The 14,475-nt window shown below is 47.1% G+C and overlaps 1 protein-coding gene across 1 annotated transcript in view; it reads right to left on the bottom strand.

The window, feature by feature from the left end:
• LOC142585710 (organic cation transporter protein-like) overlaps positions 1-13,709 on the bottom strand; it is a 40,993-nt gene extending 27,284 nt beyond the window's left edge. Inside the window, exon 1 of the mRNA XM_075696680.1 lies at positions 13,230-13,709. The gene's annotated coding sequence lies outside the window, so the exon portion shown is untranslated. The remainder of the gene's footprint in view (positions 1-13,229) is intronic.
• Between the last annotated feature and the right edge of the window lie 766 nt (positions 13,710-14,475).

Below are 14,475 nucleotides of genomic sequence, written 5' to 3'. Positions count from 1 at the left end.
TCTCGTGCTCACCCAAAAACGGTACCGCCACCTAGCGGCCGCGGCCACTCAGACAAACCTCGAATGGTAGCTGGATAAGGGCTCTGTATTTGAGTTTCCGCGTAACAGGATTGTGCTTTCTCTATCATTTGAATTACAGTCCGAAGCTATCATGTCTGCAGCATTTGTGTAACTCGCACTTTACGAATTTCCTGACACATTTTTACTTTGAGAAATTCAATTAATTCAGCAACACCTATGCGTCACGCCGAGGACCTGCGTGGATCGGGATGATTTTTATCATACGGACGGCGCTACCGACACCGACGCCGAATTTTCTGTGACGACATGGGGCCCTTAACGCTATCGCTTTAAATTCAATCGGTTCAATAAGGCACTTGCTCTTGGCGAATTAATGGACCAGGAGATTGAGTTTGTACGCTGCACTTTCCGCACGCGTGTGCAAGCGCGTGACGTACGTCGCTTGCGGTGGTGGTGCTTGTCTAACGACGGCTGTTCTTGCCTAACGTGGGCAGCAGCTTCGCTGTACATCGACTTTCGCAGAATGTAACGGAGCCGGATTTTCTTTTTTTGTGCGTGCACAACGCTCGTGCATAGGCAGAGAGCGAAACGATGTCACTGGCTCCGCTGCAGAGCGGATTGAGCGTAGCGCGAGGGTGCATCCACTTGGCTTCTTCGTTTACGCAGGCAAACGCACAGCGTGTCTCTGGCATTTCTGGAGACATTCTAAACGTACACACGCGCGAGTACTCTTTCCACAATCCAATACCGTGTTAGCACGGCGCCGCCGATGGAGAGAACACACTTCGAGTATCCATATAATTTCTATCGCTATAAACGGGACTACGGATACATTAGGAGCACGGACCAGCCCCGTATCGTCCAGTTTTTATTGCGATGACATTTATATCGACACTCCAAGAACACTTCTGGCACCGCCGTGGCCGTGATTTTCCGTACAAAGCGCAAGGGTGACGAAATCGTCGCAGCGCGCAGTATGCTGTATGCGCAAGTTAAATCGCGCGAGTATGAGCCGACAACGGCGGCTCAATCTCGTACGCGCAGTGGAGGAAAGCGGGGAGGAAGCGCGCCGTCTTCCGTCGCACGCAAGGCACCGGGACGAGGGGGGGGGGGCTTCTACTCCGGCTCCTGCTGCGTACGATGCGGCCAACCCGATACGCGATGATTACAGAGTCTAGGTAAGCCGTTGGTTTATAGCTTCGTATGGACTGTGTCCTCTCCGCTTAGTTCGCGTTCAAGAGAGATGCAGCGCGAAGATTAATTCGCTGTCTGCTGCTGCCGCGCTTTCTCGCTCCAGCCTTTTGACAGCGAGTGCGCGCGGTCATCGAGTGAGAATTGCTCGTGTGTGTTTGTGCTCACGTGACACCAGGCTTGTTAATTTAGCTAGTAAGCGAATGCTTACAAGTTTATACGGCCAATTATACTGCTATCCTTACTTCGTATAGCTGTCTGCTAATTTGTTATCGCAATCAATGTTTCGCCTTTCGGGTGAAACTGCGGCTTCTTAACTTGCGCAGAAAAGTGAATCGTGATCGAGAAATTTGATCCCGATCGGGCTCGATCGGAATTGAAAGTGCCCCGCGTATGACATCCGTATAAAATTTTGATCACTTGCCTGCTACGGCAGCGTTGGGCGTCACATTTCTCGCCACCTCGGACCACAAGCACCTCGTCACATGCTTGTTCTTATCCTTTGTTGGAAATGGTTAATAGGAGAGGTTGGCGCCTGTATGGCGGAGCTGTTTACTCCTTGTAAGTTAGCCAACTGAGGAAACAAATATGTGCAAAAAGAATTAATAATGTCGCTAAATATGACACTCAGTAGAACGCCAGATGTATTAACACTGTACAATTAAACAATATAGGTATTACAAAGTTTTGTGCATGAGTTCAGTACACATGTGCATATATAAAGTTGAATATATTGAATGGCCGAAACACGAAACACAAGTATAAACGCATTATGTAAAAAAGCACGAGCACCACATAAATTAATTTTGAACACAAAACATCAGTTATATCACCGATTTACCTTATTCGGATAAACAGGAATTTAAGATTTCCCCAAAATGTTTGTATTCAAAAAACCTTTTCTAATCAAGAAGTGCTCTTTTCTCAAGGCTTGCTGTTAATATTGTTAACATCCTGCGTCGCGTGCATGCAAGAAAGGGATAAACGTGCATATATTTCAGAAACAAAGAATTCAGAGTATCAGCTGGATCTTCTAGAAAAAGTTTACTTCAACAAAAGACGATACGAACACTGAGTCGGAATGACGGTACAATTCCACCAGGACGATAACATATACAAAGTACGAAGCATTGTGTACATGGCACGTTTTGAAGGAAGTGTCCGAGTCCACACTCAATAACATATAACCACATAGACCCACATAAACGCAAAGTTACACATAAACTGAGTGTCACATTATACAAAATGATGTTCAATATAACACTGTACACAATGGTTATTTACAATGATGATGTGACTTTACAGTTTTCTGGCGGTGCTATGAGATGTGTATATACAGAGATGATCAGTATACTAGAGGACACAGAAATCCCGTGCACCTACATGCATGTATATTCAGTGAATACTTTTGATGGCCTGGCTACAAGAACCAGGCTGGTTGAAAATTAAGTCATACGCGTCCATCAGCCACTGACAGGAAACGGCATGACCACTGTCGAAGAAACTCCTCTTCTCCAAGAAAGGAAAACTCATTTGACAGAAACCACAGTAGCTCAAAGTAGAACCTCTCCTGAAGCGGAAACAGAGGGCGATAGCGGTGTCCCGTGGCAATAGCCTCGCACCGGTTACGCCACAGACTAAAGGCCTCTGCAGCAATCTAAAGTAGCGCGAAGTGGCCACGTGAGTAGCGACCAGATGTAATAAAGCGGCTAACTCCAAGGTCACGAAAACCACCATGCACGGCCCTCCAAAATACCCTAGTGATGACGCATTACAGCAGCACATGCTTGTTGGATTCTTAAAGGGGGCAGTTGGAACACAGCGAATACTGAGGACTATAACGCACCACTCTACTCTGTCATGCGTTGGAAGCACTTGCCACCCTAGACGCCACATGAAGTCGCGTAGGTTGACACCGTTATTGCATCCCATGACACGTTACAGGAACTTGCGCGGTGCGGTAGGCGAACTACAGGAAGCAGTAAGGCTGTCTTTGTATCCACAACACTGTTCTCGAGAGCGTCTACATCAGGAAATATATCTTTTGTACGTGACGATAAAATGCCACTGCCGTAGAGTAAAATGCAGGTGCGTTTAACACTTGTGGTCCGCGATCTAAGTGTGCGCCTGCCTGGTATCATATAACGAATTATTGTGCCAAGAAAATAGCAGCCGAGTTTACGCGCGGTACACTCATCACGCTGTAACAGACGGAGCAGAAATCGCAGAGCAAGCAGCCGGCAGCGGACAGACACAGCTGGGAACGTGAACCCACCGCAAGAGCGTTGTTGTTCAAGCGCCGCGCGACTGACCTGTTCTGTACTACCCGACCAGAAGAAGGAACCAGGAAGGGACTGCAAAGACCTAGTAACCCGTAACCCTGACTATACACCGTGACAAACGTACCGTACAAAGTCGCAAAATAGAGACTGTACTAAGGGCCTTCCTTCTAGGGGTAAATCAAACCCTTGAACATTCTCAATATTTCACCTTATATCTTCAAGAATTGAGAGGCACGCAGTCTGATATGTCACCATAGGTGTAATCAAGGCCTAAAATACGAATAAGATCACTCTTTTAAAGACGGAAAAGGCGTGTCTGTGGGGAACCAACGAACAAATAACGGCATTTTGAAAAATTTAGCGCTGCACCTGAAATATTTCCGTACTCAGTGAAAATTGGAAGGCTACAGGATAAGCTGTCTTCATTCCTGAGATACAATGTGATGTCATCGGCGAAGGCTGTCACCTCCACAACGCCACTACCAGGCAGTGGGAGACCGCACACGTAAGGGTCTTTCAGTACCGAGCACAGAAATGGCTCCGGGCTGAACAGAAAGAGTACTGGGGATAGAGGGCACCCTTGACGAACGCCACGAGTAACGGGAAACGGTGCACTTTCTTCACCATCAAGGAACAATGTACTTCGGATACTTGAATAGGTATTCCTAATAGGTTCAACAAAATTTGACGAAAAGCCGAACGAGGTCAGTACATGAAAAATGTAGATATGTTCAAGGCGATCGAATGCCTTTTCTTGATCTAGTGGAACCAAGAAACCACGTGCCGACCTGGTCAGCGTGTATGTCATTATGTCACGCGTATCGAAAGAAACAGAAGAGAGACTGTATCTCTCTGCCAGGGACCGTGCATGCCTGCTGGTGTCCTATTTATGAAGGCATGAGGCTTCCCAAGCGTCGAGTGACAACAACTGTGAAGATTTCGTAGTTAACCTTGAGAAGCGTGATTGGCCTTCATTCCTCTGGACGAACTGATGATGGATCGTACTTAGGTACCAGCACAATACGGCCGTCCCGAAAACTAGCAGGGAATTCAAAGCTCTCAAAGCAGCGACTGATAACAGATACGAAAATGGAACCAATAACTCAACGGGCAACCCGTGCGGCCCTATAGGGCCGAGCCATGCTTCATGGAAAATTATGCTGTCTTTACCTCACCAGCTGACGGTAGTACACTAAGACGGTCAGCTACCTTAGGTGCAACCTGAGGCACCCCACTAAACATTGTACGAGATCCTCGAGAACCAGGATCTATTTGCACAGTCGTGCGCGCCATGTTTTCAAAATGCGTTACAAAGAGCGAAAAATTACGCGCGGGAGGCGGCGTAACAGGAAGTGCTCTTAGGGCCGCAGAACCTAATGTATTCGATTGTCTAAAAAGCGAGCTTCTTGCATAGCGCAGAACTGCAGGGTGTGCACACGGATTTCGTCTGCATCGCTAAGAAGCAGCAGCTTATAAACGCGATGCCGCGATGAGGCGTTGGAAACGCCTCCGCAGCTCACGCTGCCGTGAACGCATCAGCGGAGTCGTCTGATTGGTCTGAAGGGCTATACAGAGCTTTGTGGTGGTATCAGCCAGTTCTTCTGACATACGTCGTCTGAGTGCACGCCCTTCCACTAAATAATGCAGGCACTACTGCGCCTTGAGTGCATCCCATGAGACTGGGTCAGAACTAGAAACAGAGAGGCTCGCAAGACTCTTGACAAACAAGAGCGCGAATGCGCGTCTTGTAGAACGCGGATGTCGAGGCGCCAAGGTTTTGCTGATGAAGACGCAGGGAAGCAAACTTCAAGCATAACTGGTCGGTGATCGGAAATATAAACAGGAGATGAGACATGCTGAGCTAAATTGCTTGGCACATAAGCACAGTGTAACCTGCTTCATGACACACCGTGTCGCCACGTCCAAAGAAATGAAGAACCACGAAAAAGTCTGTATGTATCCAGCAACGAAAAGTGCTGAACGAGGTGGCGCAACTCCCGTGCGTTGCAATCAGGTCGACCCTAGCTCGGGCCTTGCGGATCTGCTCGCCTGTCTAAAACACAATTAAAATCTCCAACAAGCACCACGTGACGACCGTCCAAGGAATACTCGTCCACGTCACGAAAAAAAAAAAAATCATTGGACTTCGTGGCCTGCGCGGGTCCGTAGGTGTACAACATACGTAACCTAAATGAAGTTAGTACACAACCAAATTCCAATATCAACCCTGTCCCATCATAAAATACAAGATGATTTCCGCAAGGCAGCTCTGTTGAAAATGATAATACTGACTCCACTAGAGCGTGACGTCGCGAAAGATAAAAAACAGTCTAGGTTGAAAGTGCGTTTGAAAGCAAGAACATGTACTACGGTGAAAAAAAAATTGTTTCTTTCAAACACAGAATGTGACAACTTTTAGCGCGCGCCTGGCTCACAATTTCGGCTTGTTTTATCGGACTTCAGAATCCCTGTGCGTTTAATGAAATAATGTTGAGTCCCTGCCATATTTAGACATAAAAGTGGCATTAAACTGACTTGGTCGTGTCGTGTCGTTCAAGTCGGCGCTCCGAGAACATATCCAGGGTTCATGACCGCGCACGTCACAGAACACACTTTGACCCTCCCGAAAAAGGCCAAGGTTTCTTTGGTCATCGCCGGGGCGCCGTCCGAGCCAGAGGCTGATGCGTGGGCACGCTTTGCGTCTCCTGGGACCGCCATCTCCACGTCGAGTCCATCCAGGCTTGGCGAGAGTTCAACGCTACTGTCAATTCTGAGGCTGAAGCTGTTCTTTGATGACGATGTTGGTAGCGGTTGAGCTGCAGGATCGATGTTATCGCCGCCGACAACTTCGGTAGTCGGGGGCTCTTTCAGACGCAACGGCGCCGTGGCTTTTGAAGAAGAGCCACAAATCGGATGCGGCGTGGAATGCGACATAGGCGTGGCGTGAAGCCACAGCATATTTAGCGGGTGTATAAAGCGTAGAAATCGCAGGGTCAGGTGTTTTAGCCATTATTAAAACGGGGTGGTCATCTTTGTTTCCCCTTTCCCATTCCCCCAGCGTAGGGTAGCCAACCGGACGTTATTCTGGTTAACCTCCCTGCCTTCTGCTTTGCTTTTTCTTTCCTTCCTTAAAACGTCGGTGCGATCAAGACGATTGTTAGTAGCAGAGAAACTGTATTTAGACTGCTGCTGCTGTATGGAGCCAAAATAAATTGAGAAATACATGAATGGTACCATAATAAACTCCAGTACATTAACTGGGTTTACAAAGGCATGTGGCTGCGTGGTTCTTCAACACTTGTGAACAATGATTGTGCTTAAGTGCAGACGCCAACCACTTTGCCTTTGACGTAGAACTGTTATAGTATAGAGTACCTGTAAAATTTGTGCAAATGTGTGGAAAAGTCATAGCTGTGTTTTTTATGAGAAACCCTATAGAAAAGATCTTCTATGCTCTCTATGCTTTGTATCCATAATTCTGTATTATATAGGATCCTGTATGAAAACATCTATTGCTACCGTATAAGCTCAAATGACCGTATACGGTTATGGTACGGTCCATATGAGTCTTTTTCAATGGGGAACCGACGAGGAAACACTTTCCCCTGACGGAAACCGGTGCCATGTCGGTGATGGGACGGGGTGAGTGATGGCTGTGTGAATCAGGCCTAAAAGCTCATAAGTAGCGCAGCGCATTAAAGGACGGAGGTAGGAGACGAGGTTGCCGGCAAATATATATTGGTATGACTCGACATATGCTTAAGAGCAGGAAACCAGTGGCATCTGGGCTTTTCGCGAGCTGGCTTCCATCTTGGTCTCTGGCTGCGCTGCTGTTGTAAATACAGTGTAAGCAGTCTCTTTTGTCTGTGTAGATCCACACGTAACATTTTGGTGGAGGTCGGCGATACCCGTCCTCGCCACAGGGCTCGGCAGGGATCGCTACAGCGAGCTTGCCACCGCGCCTGCTGGAGAAGAGACTCATCAATGTCGGCTACGACACTCGACACCGCTCCAGTCGTCACGCTTTCCCAGACTCGCTACCCTGGTCTGTTTTTTCAACCTGGATGACACTGTCGTTGAAGACTGGAACAAGCTTTATGAACGCACCAGTACTAATAACAGGTGGGATCCAACGATCGTGCTCGCTAACTTCGTTTTTTACCTGAGCAGCACCAAACGCGTATGGTACCAACGCCACGAAGTCGAATTAACACGTTGGGAAGCTTTGAAAGAAAGAACTTCGCAAAATGTTCGGTAAACCACTCAGGTGCTCGGCCGTAGAAAAAAGAACACTTTTGCGATCCGTGTTCTGAGACTCACAGAACCCTACGTCTCATAAATACAAGACGTCCTGGCTCTTTGGTGCAAGGCTGACAAGACGTCTGAAACATGCAAAGTGACACACATACTCAAGGGTATCGCCGACGACGTTTTCAGCTTGCAGGTTTTAGGCAACGTCTTTGCTATCGACGCCATTATCAATGAATGCTGCTGCTTCAAACAGGCTAAGAGCCACATTATCACGCTCCACACCGTGTGCTTGCACGATACTGCTGCTACGTCGACTTGTGAGGACCATCCCCGCAAGCTAGCCATCTGTGACAACGTAACTCAAATTGTTCGCCGTGAGTTCTAGGCAGCCTATTCGCCGTCCTTCTCCGCCTCGCCTACCTATCCATCAACAACCGCGATTGCGATGATCCCGACCGTTGTTCAACAGGAACTCAAAGCATGGCTCTCAACGACGTAAGCTCATTGAGCCGCGTACCCAGGACGTAACACTTTTCTCGTGGTCCTCCTCTTCCCCGACAGTTCTTTCCTGCTACATTTCATAGCCAAACTTAACACCATGATTTACAGTTGCAACGAGAAGTTATACAGGACTCATCCGTCATCACACTTCACTCTAGTGGCTGTATAATGTGATAGCATTATAAACGAGAAGAAAAGGGGTTAACCGAGGGGCCCTATTTTTATTAGTCACATCATAAGAAGCCAACAAAAACTGAGACCAAGGACAACGTAGGGGAAATTACTTGGGATTAATAAATGAAATAAGGAAAAGAAAAAATAATGGAAATGAAAGTGGAGGAAAAAACAACTTGCCGCAGGTGCGGAACGATCCCACAACCTTCAAATTTCGCGTGCGATGCTCTACCAATTGAGCTACCGCGGCGCCATTGATGCCTTCAGGTAGCATTTGTGGGCTTATTGACCGGTTGCCTTCACCCAAAAAGATCACGTTCTCGTGACGCCTGGGGCCGAAAGGATACTCCACGTCCGCTACCAAGGTCTGTGAGTGCTGGCGCTGGCTAACAGTCCCAATGTTTTACTAGGAAACATAAATACCCAAGAAAGTGGTGGGGAAACGACGCCGCGGTAGCTGAATTGGTAGAGCATCGCACGCGAAATGCGAAGGTTGTGGGATCGTTCCCCATCTAAGGTAAGTTGTTCTTCCACCCACTTCCATTTCCATTAACTTATCGTTTCTTCATTTCATTTATTAAGCAGAAGTAATTTCCCCTATGTTGTTCTTGGTGTCAGCGTTTGTTGGCTTCTGATGATGTGATAGCATTATAAAATTTCATCATGGACTAATTACGATCAATATTTGCTTTTTTTCTACTTCATGATAGCCTGTCAGTCATTATGCCCATATAACTCTACTCCCGCAGTATATGAAACAACAATGTCACCTGTGGTCATCGGAAACAGCACATTCGAGTTGCCTTCTGTTTCTTACTCCTAAACTCTATACGTTCATGCAACTGCTGTCGCTATGAAGCATAAGACACACTGACCATACATATCGCTAATAAACGCACGCACATAAATGAGCTATGCGAAGCTCAGCTGTCGGCTTTACACACCTTCATGATGAGCAAAGGCCGTGAGCGTTGCGCAATCCATCGTGTCCACCTCACTCAAAACTACCAGCGCTCAAGTCACCGCTCTCCTTGTCACGTGAATCCATACGTCACACAACTACGCTGCTCCTTCCCCGCTCCGTCGCTCTAGTTGATCCGCTGAGGACACGCCTCCCTACATCGGCGAAGGTGAAATCTTTGTACGTGTAGTAATGCTGTCGCATTAAAACCCTTGCGAAACCACGTATACTTGGCGTCCAAATTCACGCCTCAGTGACAGCCCTCTCTGAATAGGCAAAATGTATCTCGAAGGCTATGCGTTTGCTGGCCGCATGCGCCGGAAGCAATTGACCAAACCGCAAAAATGTGATAAACCCCATGTTTTGAACACTGCTAATTTGCACGTGTTTTAGAATCTAGGAACACACACGCTCATGATTACACTGCATCCGAGATCGGCCCATGTCATGTCCAAGCGCCTCGTCAGTCTTCTTTTCGAGGTTCGTGCCTTTGAGCGTTTGACCGGCCTTAAGAAAAATGATGCCGTACCAACTACCTCGGATCCAGACCCATGTCACATATCCATGCGATGGCCGAGCTTTAGTCTGTATATTGTTATCGGATTGAAGTATTGATATAAAGCTTGAAAACAGGAGCTAGGTTTCAAAAAAACGTATGTACACTACTGGAGTGAGAGGAAACAAAGCAATAACATTGCTCAAAAGTTGACAGTCACTTACGTATCTTACGTGATTCGAATGCGAAGCATTAGGACTTATCTAAGTCATCACTATAAATTAAAGCTCCGCCTTAATCCACCTTGATTTGATTTGTACCAACCTTAATACGCTTTAATTCACGCTAATTCACTTTAATCTATCTTGTTCCACCTTAATCAGCCTTAATACACCTTAATCCTATTTTGAGAGCAGGCCAGGGCCTACGCTGTGGCTGTTCACCGTGGGACTTTGTAGTGAGAGCAGGTCCAGCGCCGGGAACTGCACGTCATCACTTGGTCACTTGGGATTTGGTACCATCGTATGGTAACGCTGCAGGGACGCCGAATTTTTCGCTTCGTGGGGCATATATGGATTTCGCCTTAAAATATGCGCACTATGTAGGTAGGTGTAGAGTTCTGCACGAGGGCGTAACTTGGTGGGCTAACCTGATGCCCAAGGGAAAATTGGTTGCCAAGGCAACAAACCAAGCCCCAATGGTATCGGCAAAGCAAAGAGAAAAGTACATTTTATATAAAACATATATTGAGCGCTAGAGTTCACCATTCGAAGAATACGTCATCCACCAGGAGTCAAATCCGGGAATTTCTGAAAAATTTCCACTGCGAGCTGTAATCCGTTTAATCAAGAGGATTCGTGAGCTCATTTTGCTATTTTGCAGGAAGAAACATAGGACGGAGTACTCAGACTTCACAAACTGCAAGTAATGACAAAGACATCACAGTTACGCAAAGAGAGAGAGAGAGAGAGAGAGAGAAGGGAGGAAGGAAAGGCAGGGAGGGTGACCAGACTGAGTACAGTTTGCTACCCTACACGTGAGGAGGGGGATGGGGGAGTGACATCACACAGCGCGTATGTATGCAACTATTTGCGTAAACTGTGCTACTATTTTCGCACTGCTAACGTTAGTGAAAAGAAAGTAAATTTTAACTGGTCTAATGTTTCACTGCACAGAAAAATCTAACGTCTCAATCTTTTTCATAACATTTATCACTTCAACCTAATCCTGCGTGACTGTTTCAATTCAAATAGCATTATTTGCCTACTCGGGCATTTCGATCCTGCCTGCCTACCTGTCTATTCTTTTACGCCAGCTCAATGACCAGTTTTCAACGAGCCTGGTAATCCTGGTCATCGTGCCACCATGGTCGTTCCATCGTCGTTATTCCAGCTTCAACATTTGACTCAGTCCGTCATGCTGTCGTCACCAGGCATTCTACACTGACACAGTGGCCGAAATTGTCTAATAGCTTGGGCCACTGATTATGTGCTCGTGGATGTGGTGCCTTCGCTGTCGATGCATCTTTGTCATTTCAGCTTTGTCATCCTACTATCGACATGTCATCGGCGTCTCGCCGTTCTCGTCATGCATTCGTCATGCATTCATTGTAATGCGGTTGTCGTGAGGGCGTCGCGGTCGTTCCACCATTGTCGCTGCAGCTTTCTCGCTCGACTGTCGTCATGCCATCGTTGTCACGCCATCTTCGTCGTGCCATTGTCATCACATCATCGTCCCCATACACTCGTTGTCATCCTGTTCTCCACTAACCGTTGTCATGCCATCGTCGTCACACATTCATCGTTATTAGTTCGTTGTCATGCCGTTGTCATGATGCCGTCGTGGTCGCTCCGTCGTCGTCATTCTAACTTCGTCATGCCGTTGTTGTCACACAGTCTTCGTCCTACCATTGCCGTCACGCTGTCATTTTATCATCGTCATCACTTCAGAAACGTCATCCGATTGTCGTCATGTCATCGTCGTCATACCGACTTTCTCATTCCTTCTTTGTCATTCCGTCGTAGTCAGGCTGTCGTTATTCAATCAGGAATGTGCCACCGTTGCCATGCCGTCGTCGCCATCGCGTCGTCGTCAGACAGTCATGTATCCATTGTCATGCCCTCGTGAAGCATCTTCGTTATCTACTCGTCATCATCTCATTGCCCCTGATGGCGTCGTCGTCACGTTATCGTAGTTATACTATCATCACTTCAGTATCGTAATTTCAATGTCGTCATCGTCATACCACCTCTGCCGTACCATCGATGGCATTCCTTCTTTGCCATTCCATTGTGATCGCCTTCACTGCGTCATCGTCATGCCGTCGTGCTTATGGGTGACTTTAGCAAACTAGTGTCATAGGGGGGGGCGGGTAATGTGGGCTTACACCGGAGAAGGTGTATGTAGAATGTAACCGAAGTCGCAGGATGACTACTCCAATTTCCAAATGATCTTGACTGCAGCAATGCGGTGTGTCGCTACATTGCTTGAATGCTAATCCCATTTCCATCGACAATCATCGTCAGATATGTTCTGCCTCATTTTTCCCCTCCATCGTACATTGCATTTCGCGGTAGGAATCAGTTCAAGGTCGATTTGGCCACAAGTTGCACAAATGTGAAATCCTATTCTGTTGTTCGAAGAAAGAGTACACGTGGCGTCTATAATTGATGTAATTGTGCTCAAAACTGCTGTTTCTGATTATTTTATGAAGTAATATTGTTTAGTTTGCTCGTGTTTAGTTTGCACGTGTGCTCGTTGCAAGAACGAGCACACGTAGAGTCCATAATTGATGTCATTGTGTTTAAAACGGCTGTTTCCGGTTATATTATGAAGTAATATTGTTTAGTTTGTTAGTATTTTGTATTGCTTACACTTTGCTGTTTTTTTTGGATATTTATGTACTTTTGCAATCCCCGCTTCTCTATAATACTTCGGCTGTAAGAGTAAATAAAGGAAATTAAATGAAATACAGAGCAAGCATCACAGAACGCAGGTATATGACACGCGGCAAAATATGACACCATACCAGGTCGCCGAGCTATAAATTTAGTCTAACTTGAGTAAAATCGCACCGATTATTTGCTAACACAGGAGTCTCTATAAAGAGCTGATCACGCATTTAGCACTACATTTTAGGTTACTACACATAGACGTGTGTTGTTATTCTCACGTGCGTCCTTGTTTTTTTAGCGGTACTCAGTTTCCTCATGCTGCCGCAGAAAACATTACAGCACGACGCCGGCAGAGAGCCATAGAGAGATCATAAAGCTGATAAGACATAAAAGAAACACCTCACACCCTTACCTGAAAGTGCCTGCTTCCTTATTTTTCTATAGAGAAGTGGTGTTACCTTTTAAGGGAGCAGTCTTGAAAGATCACAGGCCAGAACCTCGAAGTCACAGGTAGCCAGAGCAGAGAGATACGGGCGCAGACCCACAGCACAAGGGGACACGCAGCGGCGATCACAGGAGCAACGGCTCCAGTAACGACCACTCCTGACTATCTCCAGGAGAGGCCGTCGAAGAGCTTCTGTGACTGACTGACACGTGTGATTGAGGTTTCCTGATTATGAACGTGCCAGCGCGCGCGGCGTGCAACGATGCGTTATTGAAGATGGAAAGATGTCCGCCGTCGTTCAATAACCTGGCACCCTTGCCCAGTCGCGCTCTCGGAGCGCACGCGCAAAGTCCCCGTCAGGCACTCGACACGGTAACGCCGACGTGAACTGGATCGGTGCGGTGTGGCCGATAGCTACACGCACAGATTAGATGGATGGGTGGGGAAGGGAGCAGATTTTTCTTCGGGGAGCTTGACCGTCGGACAGCAAGTGCAAGGCGCTAAAGTAGCGATCATTGTTCGGATAGAAGAAGTGGCTGCGGGTGGCGGTGTTACGAAATGGTTCGCCTACGTGGGCGCGGCGAATCGCATGTTTCGAAGGCTTCGCTTGGCTATTGGGTATTGCGCCATTATCGCGCACACAATGCGTTGCCCGTACAGCACTATCTGCAGCAATTTGCGGCGTTTACTTCGACAGTGGCTCACTGAACGCAAGAGATGAAATTAGCTTTGCAGAACAACTGGGTTGTCTTGTAGACAGCCATGTTAACAAGGAATACACGTTTACGTTAACAATGGTACGGGGATATAGGGACGGGAGATGTGACAATCTCGAAAAGCCTAAGACGTTTTCTCTTCTGAGGAGACGGGGGTGAAGGGTGGGGGGAGAGAGAATTTATGACAAGGCGTACGTACGGGAGAAAAAAAGATCGGACAATATCTTCTTGGTCTGCATCGTCCAGGAAATGCAGCAATTTCTTTGCAAACTTACTCTGCAAATTCTATCAGTGGCAATGTCTCTGAAAAATCTCCAAACTCTGTGAACTACACCCAACGGGTGTAATTTACAGGTACATCTGGCAGTTAATTAGGTCCAGCCTTTCTTGAGATCTTAAATCTGATCACCGGTTTTTGAGGGCACAACCAAAGCAGGTGTAGAGCATCTGACATCGCCACAGGAGCCGAGCACTTGGGGCACATTTCTTGGCCGACATTTGTCGGTCACAAAGCCCAGGTAGCTGGCCGTGTAAGGGTTTATT

Source organism: Dermacentor variabilis, chromosome 6 (assembly GCF_050947875.1).
Source record: "Dermacentor variabilis isolate Ectoservices chromosome 6, ASM5094787v1, whole genome shotgun sequence".
Lineage (NCBI taxonomy): Eukaryota > Metazoa > Arthropoda > Arachnida > Ixodida > Ixodidae > Dermacentor > Dermacentor variabilis.
Note: the sequence above shows the minus strand (reverse complement) of the source record. Positions and strands in the feature narration are given on the sequence as shown.